The sequence below is a fragment of the Lygodium microphyllum genome, chromosome 3 (assembly GCF_053477565.2).
Source record: "Lygodium microphyllum isolate KBCC chromosome 3, Lygodium_microphyllum_v1.1.10, whole genome shotgun sequence".
Classification (NCBI taxonomy): Eukaryota; Viridiplantae; Streptophyta; class Polypodiopsida; order Schizaeales; family Lygodiaceae; genus Lygodium; species Lygodium microphyllum.
Genome location: NC_141137.1, coordinates 102,936,216 through 102,949,814, shown reverse-complemented (window position 1 = coordinate 102,949,814; position 13,599 = coordinate 102,936,216).

Below are 13,599 nucleotides of genomic sequence, written 5' to 3'. Positions count from 1 at the left end.
GTGCCTTTAATTTAAATCTTCATGACTTCTCACAGAATGGACTTGAAGGACTCTAAATCATTAAATAGAGAAGTTCTCGAGCAAAATGACCAAGGATCGTAACCTGATATTTTTTCAAATTAACAAGGACTGTAACAATCCATCATGAAAGTTACTGCGTAAACGAGATTTGTGAGCCATAAGTCAAAATTGACCAAACACGTTTAAAACTTGGCAATTAAAATATATCACAAAGATTTAAGCTTTAAAGCTTTAAAAATCTTGAAAAAAATAGAAGAAGGAGAGGAAGATGTTGTGAATAGGCCCCCCTTTTTTATTGAAAAAAAAACACCCTCATCATCCCCAAATTTGGCAAATAAAAACAGGAAAAAAATCTTGAAATCTCCCTTCTTAATCTCGACCAAAAAGCTCCAACAATCTCCCCCTCTTCTCATCCGATGAGAGGCTTGGATTGAAGCAACATCATCCAAGAGCTAGAAGAATTAGTCGTGGAATCTCTAGCAGCCTCTTTGGACCTCAAAGATCAAATCGCTACTATCAGATTGCATCTAGAAAGCTTCCAAATTTTCTGATTTGCCAAGATACCCTCCATAAAGAGCTCTTCTTCTTGGCCACAACCCTTGTTCTTCAATTTACCTATAAATACAAGGCATGGGGAGCCATTGAAGAGGCCAGAACAAGAGAGGAGAGGCCCTTCTCAAGAGTATAGAGCAAGAGAAAGTGGGGCAACAGAAGTGTGAGGATCGAAATCCTCGTCATAAAGACAAGGAGGATACTTTGCAAGCTCTTGAATTCGAATACTCCATCCCTTCTATCCTATTTCTCTATGGAATCAATAATCTTCTCGATTTTCCTAAATTCTTAATGATCACCTTTCCCAACAATAAAAAGTTCCATCAATCTAGTTATTCCCAAGCTCCATCACCAAAAATTCCATTTTCAATACTTGCAATTAAAGACCATGTCCCCGAAGAAGAAAGTTACGAAGATCGGAGAGATAGGAGATGCCCTATAACACTACAAATACAATTACTACAAACAGAATGGCGAGTATGGGGATTACAAGCAAAGCTACAAATACCATCAACCAACGAACTATCATGGATCTTCAAGTCCTATTTTTTAAAATTAAAACAGCTAACTTTGTTTGTTTGTAATTCTGCATTTGTGAAATAAGATTTTATTCAATTCCTATATATAATCTTTTTAAAAGAATTCTTAACCGCAAATTCCAAGGGATAACTTGGGTTTGTACAAGATGAACCTAAGTGAATACAATGAAGGTACTTTGTCCCTAAAAGATTTAATATTTTTTATTTGTGTTGATCGAACGAAACCTTTGATGGATAATCACGCACACTAATCCTTGGTATATATGAGACCTTGAGATGAAATTGCATGTAATGAAAGAAGTTGAGAGGAGAGAGAAGGAGAGTTGAGGAGAGAGAAAGAGAACAAGAAGAAGAAGGAAGAAGACTAGAAGAGGAGAGAGAAAGAGAGAAAAGAGGAGAGAAGGGAGAAGGGAGAAGGAAGCCATGGAAGCTGGAGATGAAGGTGAAGAGTATGATCTTGATAATAACTGATTGCCCTAATCTGGGGCTCTCACACCTTAAATACCCCAATCAGTGTGAAGGGGTGTTTAAACCCTAGTCGATGTGTATCCCACTTTGTTACAATCCATCCCCACTCGAAAGTTTTTTGCCCTGAAAGACAACAAGAAATAGAGAGGAGTGATGGGTGGGCTAAGGGAGGATTGTAGAGTACTACTCATAGCCCTTTGACAATGAAGAATAGGTGTGGAGAGACTAGGGATAGCATGTAGTCCTAAATTGGTCTGCTGAAGTAAACTGGTCATAACTTTTGATAGGCTGCTCCAAATAGGGCGTACCTATGTCGAAATAGAGCTTGTGATGAGTACTTTCAGCCTATGTAGAATGCACATGCATGTGATTTGAGTAAGTACAAAACTGTTCTAAAATAGTGTGCAGTCTGCGGGCAGGAAGTGGGCAGTTTGGGGCATGACTAGCTAGTCTTCCAACCGTTGGGGTTCACGGAGGTATGAAAATTCATTGAGGATGGTTACTGGGTGCCAAGAGGATTCTTCCAAGGGTAGGCATTGCCATTTGATGAGGTATTCTTTGATGGATCGGGATTGTAAGTGCTTATCTCGCTGCCTTATGATTGCTTCAGGAACATATTGAGTGATGCCCTCATCTATGGGGGAAAGTTCTTCCACATAGTCCATTAAGGAGCCTACAAAGGGTTTCAGCTGACTGACATGAAACACATTGTGGATTTTGGTGGTAGGGGGAGTTCTAAGCAGTAGGCCAAGTCTCCAACTCTCTTCAAGATTCGATATGGGCCATACAAGCAATGGGCTAGCTTGTTACTGTTGCCTTCTTTGAGAGTGGAGTAGCGGGACTTGGGCACTTTCAAAAGGGCTAGTTCCCCCTCTTGGAATTCCAAATGCTTCGTTTTTCATCAGCATAGAGTTTCATGTGTGTTTGGGCCTTCTGAAGATTCATTTTGCATTGCTGAAGTAAAGCTTGCATGCGATCTAATTCAGCTTGACTCCGAGGATTGATCTTATCAGTAAACAAGACTGTAGGAAGGGGAACCTTATACCCGTATAAGGCCTCAAAAGGGGAAACTCCACCAATGCTAGAGTGTGTGGAGTTATTATATGCAAACTCAATCAAGTGAAGCCACGTATCCCAACTGTGCTATACATCATGGCAAAAGTGCCTCAAATATGTCTCAAGCCATTTGATCACTCTCTCAGTTTGGCCATCAGTGTGAGGGTGGTATACAATGGATGGAGCAAGCTTGGTCCCCATGGAGGTGAAAATTGTCTGCCAGAAGTTGCTCATAAACTTTGCATCCTGATCATGTACTATGACTTGTGGTAAGCTTTGCAACTTGAAGACATTTTCCATAAACTGAGTGGCTACCTGAGAGGTAGTATATTGGACCTTAGTGGGGATAAAGTGGGTAGCTTTGGTGAGGCGATCAACTACCACATAGATACTGTTCCATCCTTTCTTAGGAATAGGAAGGCCAGTGATAAAGTCCATTGTGATGTGAATCCATTTCCCTTCAGGGATAGGGAGGGGCTGCAAGAGGCCAATGGGCCTCAGTGTACTATCCTTGTTCTGTTGGCATGGAACACATTTGGTCACAAAGTCCTTGACATCCCTCCATAATCCTTTCCAATGAAAGCTCTTGGAAATCCTGTCATATGTTTTGAAAACACCCAAGTGACCAAAAGTGGGGCAAGAATGCATTTCTTCCATGATCTTCTGCATGAAGGGGGAAGTGTGTGGGATGACAATCTTGCCATGGGACCAAATAAGGCCATGCTTGAGCTGATATTGGGAGTTTTCAGCCATAACCCCATGCTATAATTTCTGAAATATGTGGTTGAAATGATCATCTAACAAGTAAGCCTCTTGGAGCTCTTCAATCCAATCACTGTGCAATTCTGAGATAGATGACACTCTCCATGCCCACATTCGAGAGAGAGAATCAGCCACAATATTATCCTTGCCCCGTGTGTGTGAGATGTCGAAGTCATAGTTTTGTAAGGTTACCACCCACCATCGCCTTTTCTTAGGAGTCAAAGTAGACTGAGTCAAGAAGTATTGGAGGACTCGGTGATCGCTTTTTACTTGGAAGTGGCTGCCATACAAATAGTGGTGCCATTTCTTGATGGCATGGAGGATGGCCAACATCTCTTGGTCATATACATTCATTTGCATCTCCTTCTCATCAAGCTTGTGGCTTTCAAATGCAATCACACCACGCTCTTGCAACAAGACTGCACCAATATCCTGGCCACTAGCATCACAATGAGTGGTAAATAGCTTAGAGAAGTTAGGGCAAACAAGGATGGGGGCTGAAGTAAGCGCGTCCTTTAACTGTTTGAAGCTATGATCTATAGTGGCATCCCAAAAGAATGACTCTTTTTTCAAGCGTTAGTCAAAGGTGCTGCAATGGTGGCATAGTGGTTAATGAAGCATCTGTAGAATGAAGAGATACCAAGGAAGCCACGCAAGAAAGTGGTGGTGGAAGGAGTGGGCCAATCCTTAACACATTGCACCTTTTTGGGGTTAGCCTGTATATCATTTTTGCTCACAATGTGTCCCAAGTACTCCACAGATGTCTGCATGAATATACATTTGCTCTCCTTAGCAAAGAGTCGATGCTATGTCAATATGTCAAACACCCTCCGAATGTGTGTCAAGTGCTCCTTAGAGGACTTGCTGTAAATGAGGATGTCATCAAAGAATACAAGCATGAACTTAAACAGAAAGGGTTGTAGGATTTTGTTCATGAGACTTTGGAAGGTAACAGGGGAGCCAGTCAACCCAAAAGGCATCAGAAGAAAATGGTAAAGTCCACGATCAGTCCTGAAGACCGTTTTGAACTCATCTCCTACCCGCATACAAATCTGACGGTACCTAGAGCACAAGTCAATCTTAGTGAAAAATCATGCCCCTTTTAACTCATCCAGAAAATCATCAATCTGTGGGATAGGGTAGCAATTCTTCACTGTAATTTTGTTTAAATATCTGTAGTTAATGCACATTTGAAAGGAGCCATCTTTCTTTTTGACTAAGAGGACAGGGGATGCATAGGGGGAAGAACTCGGTTCAATGAAACCCATCTCCAACAACTCCTTGATTTGCTTTGCAACCTCTTCACGTTCACACTTGGAGAGTCTATAGAGGGATTTTTTCACTGGCTTGGAATGGAGCTTTAGGTCAAGTGGGTGGTCCACTTTTCTCTTGGGAGGGAGGGATGTAGGCATATAAAATAAGTCATTGTATTTCTCAAGTAAGGCTTGCAAGGTAGAGTCATGTGATACTGCGGAGGGCTGATCAGAAGTGTCCTTATTTAATTGCAAAATAAAGATCTGTGAGCATTTCTTAAACTCCCATTTGAGTTGCTTTGCTGTAATGAGCTGAAATTCAGTATGATCTCAAACTCCCTCTAGGTGGATAGGTTGTTCATGCATCATAAACTCCATATAAAGCTGAGAGAAGTCCACGACAATTTTTCCCAATTGTTTAAGCCAATCATAGCCCAAGACAATATCAATGGGGCCCATATCTAGGGCAATCAGATCACCCAGTGCCACATAATTTTCAGCCAAGCATAAAGGAACTGCGGGACAAACATGTGTGCTGATTTCTTCTTCTCTATTTGCTATTTGGACCTTCAAGGGGTGATGTAATTCCATAGGGGTACATTTCAACCAATCAATGGTTGATTTATTGACAAAACTATGAGTGCTTCCACTATCCATAAGGATAAAAACATGCTTCCCATTGATACTGCCTTGAATGCGAAGGGTACTGGGGCTGCAGGAACCTGTCCAAGCATCCAAGGAGATCGAGCAAAGGGAAGTGGGAGGTGGGTGGGATGTTAAATCAAGTATTTGTGAGGGAGCATTGCCTGGGTCAAAGGGAAACCCATCCTCTAGGTCATAGAACTGCTCATGATCAACATCCTCCATGGGCTCAGTCTGATCAATGGCCAGGTCATCCTCCTCATTGTGGCAATCTTCATTGACATACATGCTATGAACTTTGACCTTAGCTGTCCTGTATGGACATTTGGAGGCATGATCAGTAGTGTACTTATCTCCACATTTAAAGCACAGGCCCTTTTCTTTCCGTTCCTTCACAACATCTGGGGAGATGAATCGTTGACTACTGGATCCATCGGAAGGTGATGCAGTGGACTATTTATTTTCAGCATACCTATTTTCAGCAATAGAGCCTGATGCCATCCCAAAAGTGCCCATTTTTCTTTTATCATGGAAGGTGGGGTAAGTGGGTACTTTGGGGCTGTTATTAGGCATAGAAGAGCCTCAAAAACCACCTCTGTATGGGGCTGATCGTGAAGGGATGTGGGGAGGTCCAACACCTTGCTGAAAATGCTCATTCTTACGGTACTTTCTTACATATCTCTCAGCCAGTTTGATTGCATCAAACAATGTGGTGGGTTTTTGGGCCATGACATCAGCCGATAGACTCGGTTCCAACCCATAGATGTACTTGTGCAATTTAGCATCGTCACTAATGCTTTCCACATACATAGTCAAGTTTATGAATTGATTGTTGTCGCCACGTACAGTGAGGTTATGTTGGTCAAGAGTGTACCATCATCTTGCCAACCATTCTTTTTCCACAGGGGACACAAAAACTTAGACCATATGCATTTTGAAATCTTCCCAATCAATGAATTGTTGATTCTCTTGATTGATATAGCACCACCAAGTGTGGGCAAAACCTTCCAAATGGAGAGAAGCAAAAATTATTTTTTGATCATCAGTGCGGGGGTAGATGTTGAAGTAGGACTCCAACTTGGATGTCCATTCTTCCAGCTTAGATGGTGAGGGGGATTGCCCATTATAATTTCTAAGGATGACCTTGTCACGCAGATCATAGGGGCCATGCTACCCATGAAATCCTTCTTGTCCATGCATCCCGTGGTCGCCATACATGCCCTGCTGGATATCCATACATCCGTTGTGGTGCATTTAGCCCATGTTGTCCACTATAGCCATGTTGTCCATGATTGCCAAGCTAGCCATTTGTACCATATGTTCCTTGATGGGGCTGATTCATATGTGGTGCATGGGGGCTCCTAGGTAGAGTAGGTGAAATTCAACCCAAGGTGGGAGAAGGCCTCAAGTGAATGTTGTCGGCATGGCAGATAGGGGGAATTCAATATGGGCCCATCATGCGTATGAGAGGTTTCCCCGATCTCATAAGTAGAAGGGGAAATTCCCTTAGCGCGAAGTATACCCTATGGGCCATGTGACGATTCCTGATGTAGAGGACGTCTAGACTCATGTCTAGAGTCATTGGTCTTCTCTTGGGATGAATCGGTCGCTAACTGAGCAACAAGAGTAGTGAGCTGTTCCAAGATCTGTTGGGTCTTTGAGTTTGAGATGGCCATGTGCTCGATCACTTCATCAAACTTGGACATCATCTGGCGGTGGTTGGTGACCATATCATTGTGGCGTTCCATATGACAGAGCTCATGTTAGCAGAGGGTGTGATTGAGAAGGGCATACGGGTCCATTTCAGGCATTTCCTTCTATATATCACCATGGTAATCTTGCATTGAGCTTGGTTCCTCATTCATGGAGGTCTGGGAGTCTCTAATATCCCTCTAGAGCTCCTCTTGGGCCTTGATTTTGCCATTCTAGCAAGCCATCTGGGTACAGTCCACAGGACCTGCTGTCACTAAAAGGGGCATAACTCTTTGTAGAAAACTCCGATTGGTGAGATTTTGGGCTCAAGTTGGAGGGGAAGATGGCCTCTTTAAGATGAGCTATTAACATTTATAACATAAAATGATCAGAATTTTCTGTAGGGGTTTTACAGTGCCTGTCCTGGAGAGGTCTGCAACCTATCCACAGTGACCCTAGTGCACAAAAGTGGGCATAACTTTCACATCGTAACTCCGATTGGGGATATTTTTTATTCAAACCGGAGGGGAAAAATCCCTCTTCGATATGAGCTATAGGGTTCACCCCCAAATTTAGGATAGAATTTTCTACAATGGGATCTTTGTGACAGTCGTGTAGGACTGTGACCAAAAACACTACATGTCCCTTAGTACCAAAGTCTTACATGGGTAGTGCATAGAGCAAGGGGACTGATCTGCCACATCAATAGCATCTTGAGCATACTGAACATAATCCCAAGCATCATTGCATACCCATCAACTTTGCCATTCATGCATAAGTACATTCATTGCCATACATCTCCATTGACTGCATGTACCTCAAGTGCCATGCATGGGTGCCATTAGCATTGTGGGGTATCCAAGAGGGATAATTGGGGCAGGGAAGTGGGGCTTATGGAAGTACCTACACCTGCAAACAAGTATTGGCCTCCTGATCACCAGGAGGTGGGCAAAGTTTCCCCCGGGCCGGGTTGTGCACCCCTTCAAGAAGGTCTTAAGTGGTAAGGGAGGGTCACCTCTCTTTTTTCTTACCACCTCACCTGGCATCGGCCTTTTTCCTCAGCTGGAGTATACATGGTAGACATTTTTAATTAGCAATCAGCATGAGATGCATTGGAAAGAAGACATTGGGTCTTTTCATGAGATGCAAGGAATGATGAAGGTTGGGGTAGGGGTTACCTTGGTAGTCTAGTGACTCACTGACTGCTACTTACCCAATTTACAATGGCTAATATTCATCCAAGATCATAAGACAAGGTGGGGGTTAATGTCGGCCATTACAATGAAATTCGGGAAGAGGTATGATGCTTGTATACAATCTTGAATCTCTCCAACAATGGATTAAGCTCAGCAAGTGGCTAAATTGAGAGATTAAGATCAGAATGGCATACCTCTTTAATTCTTGTGACGACAGTTGAAGCCCGAATCATCATGATGCCGCTTGCTCCATTGATCAAGTCTAGTTGTTGGTTGGGAATCTGTGGAAGAGTGCTTCAGCATTTGAGTGCTCTTGTTGATGAAAGAGGCTCCCAAGCTTATCCCCAAGCTTGAGCTTCAAGAATGGGAAGCTTCAAGTGAAGCTTTCATGGCTATTCCCAAAGCTCCCATGCATGCTGAGCTCAATGGCTTCATCCGGGCAAGAGAAATCCTTCACGAGCTGAAGGGGTTGTGGGGTTGAGCTCTCTGGGTTAGAGGAAGCTTCAGTTAGAAGAATCCATGGTTTCTCCAAACTATTTCAAACAGTCCCAGCTACTGTCCACCATGGGAGTTGTTTCCTGGGAGAAAAAAAGCCAAGGGGGGAAAGGCCAATGTGCTGGAGCAGTGCCCTGGAGTGGCAGGGAGGGGAGGGCAGCAAGAGGAGGAGTGGCAGGAGGGCTGGAGAGGAGTAGGACAACCATCGCAAAATGCACCAAAAATTGCGGGGCTGTCTTGTAGGCCTCTTGGATAGCAAATCCCCCCAATCCACCCCTTGATCAGGAGCTTGGGGGGTCAGGAAAGAAGTCTCAGGGATGGTTGATGATGGGGAGCACCCTCCAGTCAGATTTCTTGGGGTCTTTTTAGGCTGGCAGCCATGGCAGCTTGTAGAAGAAGAGAGAGGAAGAGGGCTGATGCAAAAAGCAATTGAGGTTTTTCCCTCTTCCAACTCTTGGGACTCTAAACTTGGTCTGGAGCCCTTAAAATTTGCATGAAAAGAAGTGAGGACCTAATATTTTAATTGTTTTACCTCCAGATGTGTCTGAATCTCTAGCCATAGCTCCTGCTTGCTCCAAAAAGCTGAAGTTAACTGCAGTCCTTCTTACTATGCCTGTACCTGTAAGCTGAGTAACTAGGGGTTTTGGGATTTGAAAAGGGAGAAAGGGGAAAGAAATGAAAGAATTTGAGAGGAGAGAGAAGGAGAGTTGAGGAGAGAGAAAGAGAACAAGAAGAAGAAAGAAGACTAGAAGAGGAGAGAGAAAGAGAGAAAAGAGGAGACAAGGGAGAAGGAAGCCATGGAAGCTGGAGATGAAGGTGAAGAGTGTGATCTTGATAATAATTGGTTGCCCTAATCTGGGGCTCTTACACCTTAAATACCCCAATCAGTGTGACAGGGTGTCTAAACCCTAGTCGATGTGTATCGTGCTTATTACATTGCCAAAGGATATTGTTTTGTAATTAGACTAACTAAGATTTTTTTCTTTTGCATGCAAGGACCCACGAAACTCCAAGGGAGTTATTCTCAAGTATGAAATTCTTGTTTAGATTCAGTCCAAACTAGACCCTGAGGAAGGGGGAATCTAGGAAGACTATTGGAAGGTATTTCCACTTATGCTAATTTGTCTTGATGCTATATTTTTGGAAAGAAAAGATTTGTCTTAGAAATAAACTTGTTAGAAATTTATGTATGATGCATTCGAAATAAGATGTTTGTGATTGCAAGCTAGGTATTGATGTTTCCTAAAATCATCAGGCTAAAAGATAGATGACCGAGTATAGATCGCCAAGTGAGGTAGTATTCCGATGAGCACAGAACGCCCGACTGAGGCTGTGTTCTTGATGGCGCTAGACCTCCCCAAGGCCAACATGAATAAAACCTACTCCAAGGGGTTTTCTTTTCTATTTTGCGTTAGTGAGTATAAACCAATCGTGACATGAAAGGTCTTGTCGTAGGGAACTCTAGTCGACAAGAGGAGGTAAGGATACCAGGGGACCCTGTTCATAAACTCCTTAGGCTCTTACAAACTACGAACCACCCTTTGATTTCCAAACTGTGTCCTAGAAGTTCCCATACTAGTTAGGGAACAGAACTTGGAGAGAATAATACATTCAAATAAGAAAATATTTGTAAAAAATCATTTTTTTTGAAAGGAACTATTAATAATGAATTGCTTTACTTTATTTTGTGTTGTGAATTAAAGACGTGTAACAAATTTGTATCAGGAGATAATTCAAAGAAGCTGTTTTATATGTTGAACCTAAAGTGGTAGGTAATTAGGTAACTAAAACTACTCTCTCGAGGGAAGCGGGAGGATGGACCCCAATGGATCCAGACCTATGGTTGGGTGGTCTCGGTAAGCTAAGATCTTTCCTAATGTAAGGGGCATAGGAACCCTCCCCTTAAATATTAAAGGAAAATATATTTTTTTTCTTTCAGGAAAGAGAAGAAGGTGAGAAGAAGGAGTGGAATAAAGAGTGAGAAAAGAAGGAGGAGGTGGAAGAGCAAGAAGGAGGGCGAGGGAGAAGAGAAGGAGAAGGAGTGAAGGAGAAGGAGTAAAGAGAGAGAAGAAGGAGGAGAGGGTATGAAGTAGAGGAAGGGGAGGATAAGAGGTAGAGGAGGAGAGAATAAGAAGTAGGAGGGAAGAAACAAAAAGAGGGAGAGAAGAGGAAAGAAGAAGTGGGTAGAGAAGAAGAAGGAGGTAGAAGAGCAAGAAGGAGGGAGAGAGAGAAGAGAAGGAGCAGGAGTGAAGGAGGAGTGAAGGAGAAGGAGGGAGAAAAAGAAGGTAGAGGAAGAGGGAAGTAGAGGGAGAGCAGTAGAAGAAAAGAAGGAGTAGGAGAGGGGTAGAGGAAGAGAAAGAAGAGGGAGAGAAGAAGGAGAGGAGAAGAAGAAGGGAAAGGAGAGAGGTAGAGGAAGAAGAAGAAGAGGTGGAGGAAGAGAGGTGAGAAGTGGTAAAGGAAGGAAAAGAGGAAGGAGTAAAAGGAGAAAAAAAGTGGGAGAAGGACAATAAGAGAGGTAGAGGAAGAAGAGAGAGAAAAGGGGTAACCGCTACGAGTCACCAAACCACTCTCCTGGCAAGGAACCACATCCGGTGGTCTTCCCAACCAATCGTGTCTAACCGAAATCGTTAAGGTCCAGACTGCCCCAATCTCTGCGAGGTGAATGGCTCCCAAGAAGAAAGTCGCGGGAAGCATAGGTGCCCAAGCCATTGGTAATGCTGGAGGGACGAGCGGAACGACCAACGCAACACAAAAATCAAGCCCAGGTTCCAAGCATTAAAAAAAGTTAATTTAGGACTTAGTTCTCATGGAAGGATTAATGTTGTGCATAAAGTTTATACTAAAAACTAAGTTGCATGCAACGGTAGGGTTGAATTCGCATAAGTTTTTACTCACCTAAAATGATAAGGTTATCACCTTAGCTCACATGAAATGATAATTTCTACACACAAAAAATGATGGGGCTATCGCCTTATTTCACATAAAATGATAGCTTTTTAACCAGTTCAGTGCATGAATAGTCGCTTAGAATTCACATTGCACAATTATGGTTAAAAGAAACACATGAAATGTTAATTTCTGTTCATAAGATACATTTGCTTCATTAGGAACAAAACCCTAGGACTTTCATAGACACAATTCACATGTGACCTGGTGCATTAGAAATAAGTACTCATTGCCAGGAATAAAGGGAGATAAAAGATGTTTAGGGGCCAACTATACTAAACACACAACGTGCATGATGGTTGGGACTCCTGCATAGAACCTCTCTAAGAGAATTGGAAGGATCGCATGCATCTAAACCGCACCTTGAAAATTTAAATGGGGAATCATGTGTTGCCATGTGTGTTAACTGAGCTTGGCTGGAATTAGAGATTATAAGACCCTTAGTTGGGTTGAGAATAAGGCATGTCCACTACCTTGACTAACCAGCTAGTGCTTCAGTTAGGGACTAAGATACCCTAAGAGAGTATAAGTCAACTTACCAAGACCATTTGCTCTTGTTGAAATTATTGGGACTTCGCCAAGTCGCCGAAAGACCCAAGATCGGGTGCTGGGCATCCGAAAAAAAGGAGTCACACCTTAGCAGTCAGTCGCACAAACTACCTCCGAAATGTTTGTGCTTGTACTTAGATACATTATTTGATCTATTTGCTCAAGGAACTAATTCAAGGAAAACACTTAATGCTTCAAGTTGAAAGCCTAGAGGGAGAGGCAGGAACAGTTACCTCCGATTGTCTGCCTAGCCCTATCCAATGGGGTGTTAACCGCGCCGAGTATATGGACCTAACCCCCGCGAGAGGTCTCTCTGTGGGTACTGCTTGGAGCGGGAGGACACTTGGGTGCCAGGGGAGGCTCTGGCTGTAAATCCCTTGCCTTTGGATCCCATTCAAGAGGCCGACGTGACTCAAGATGGGATCTCGAGGTCCGTGTGCTAGTCTACGGGTGGAACTTGGAACAACGATCTTGTAGATTGCTGGGGATGGCCTTCGGACATGATGTTGGATGTAATCCGGAATTTTGATAAATAAAGAAAAGATGCTTGAGAAAAAAGAACTTGCTTGACATTATTTTTGTGTCAGTGCCTAAGTTACGTGAAGGAACTCGTGATTAAATTGTTTAATTAAGGGAGCTGATTTTGCATATCAAAACATAATGTGTTAGGTAATTAGATAACTAAAGAAATCTGAGGAAAGTGCGATGGACATGAGTCAGGTCCGTCCTACGGAAGGGTGGTCCCAATTAGCTGGGAACTTTTCTCAAATGATGAGATGATAAGACAATGAGGACCTAAAGACTTGCTAGTAGGAAAGGATCCCTGACCTTAGGTCGATCCCAAGTGGGAACGGCTGGACTCTTCCACTCGGGGCAGACTCGGGAAGACCTAGATCGCAAACCTTGTGTCATTCCCTGCGAGTGCCAGGCGGAGCCTTCTAGACCCTCCTCTCGACGTGCTGCTAAGACGTGTCCCGCAAACAGGCACGTTGCACCTAAGAAGTAATAAAAATTGCATTTTTTTAAATAGACCATTAGAGATCATGGAACCTGACTCGCATCACTTTATAACCTTCGCAGAAGGGATTAAGGTGTCATACATCTCCCATTCTCTTGAACCTAGTGCAACGTAAGTCCGTTTCAGTTAGCAATTCCTATAAGGAATGGAATTTGGAATTGCTAATACTAACCAACCATTGGTAATAGATTTGGCCAAAAGGTCTCAAGTTGATCCTTGTGGGAACGGTCAAAACTTCCACTACAGGGTAGACTCAAGCGAGCCTAATTAGCAAACTCCGAGGGTTTTCATCAAAATCTTAGATGGCACTTCCTAGGACATCTCTTGATGGGCTATTAAGAACGTATTGCTAAGGAAAACTTAGGCATGGGCACATTACACTTCTCCCCATCAAGAAATTCTACATACAG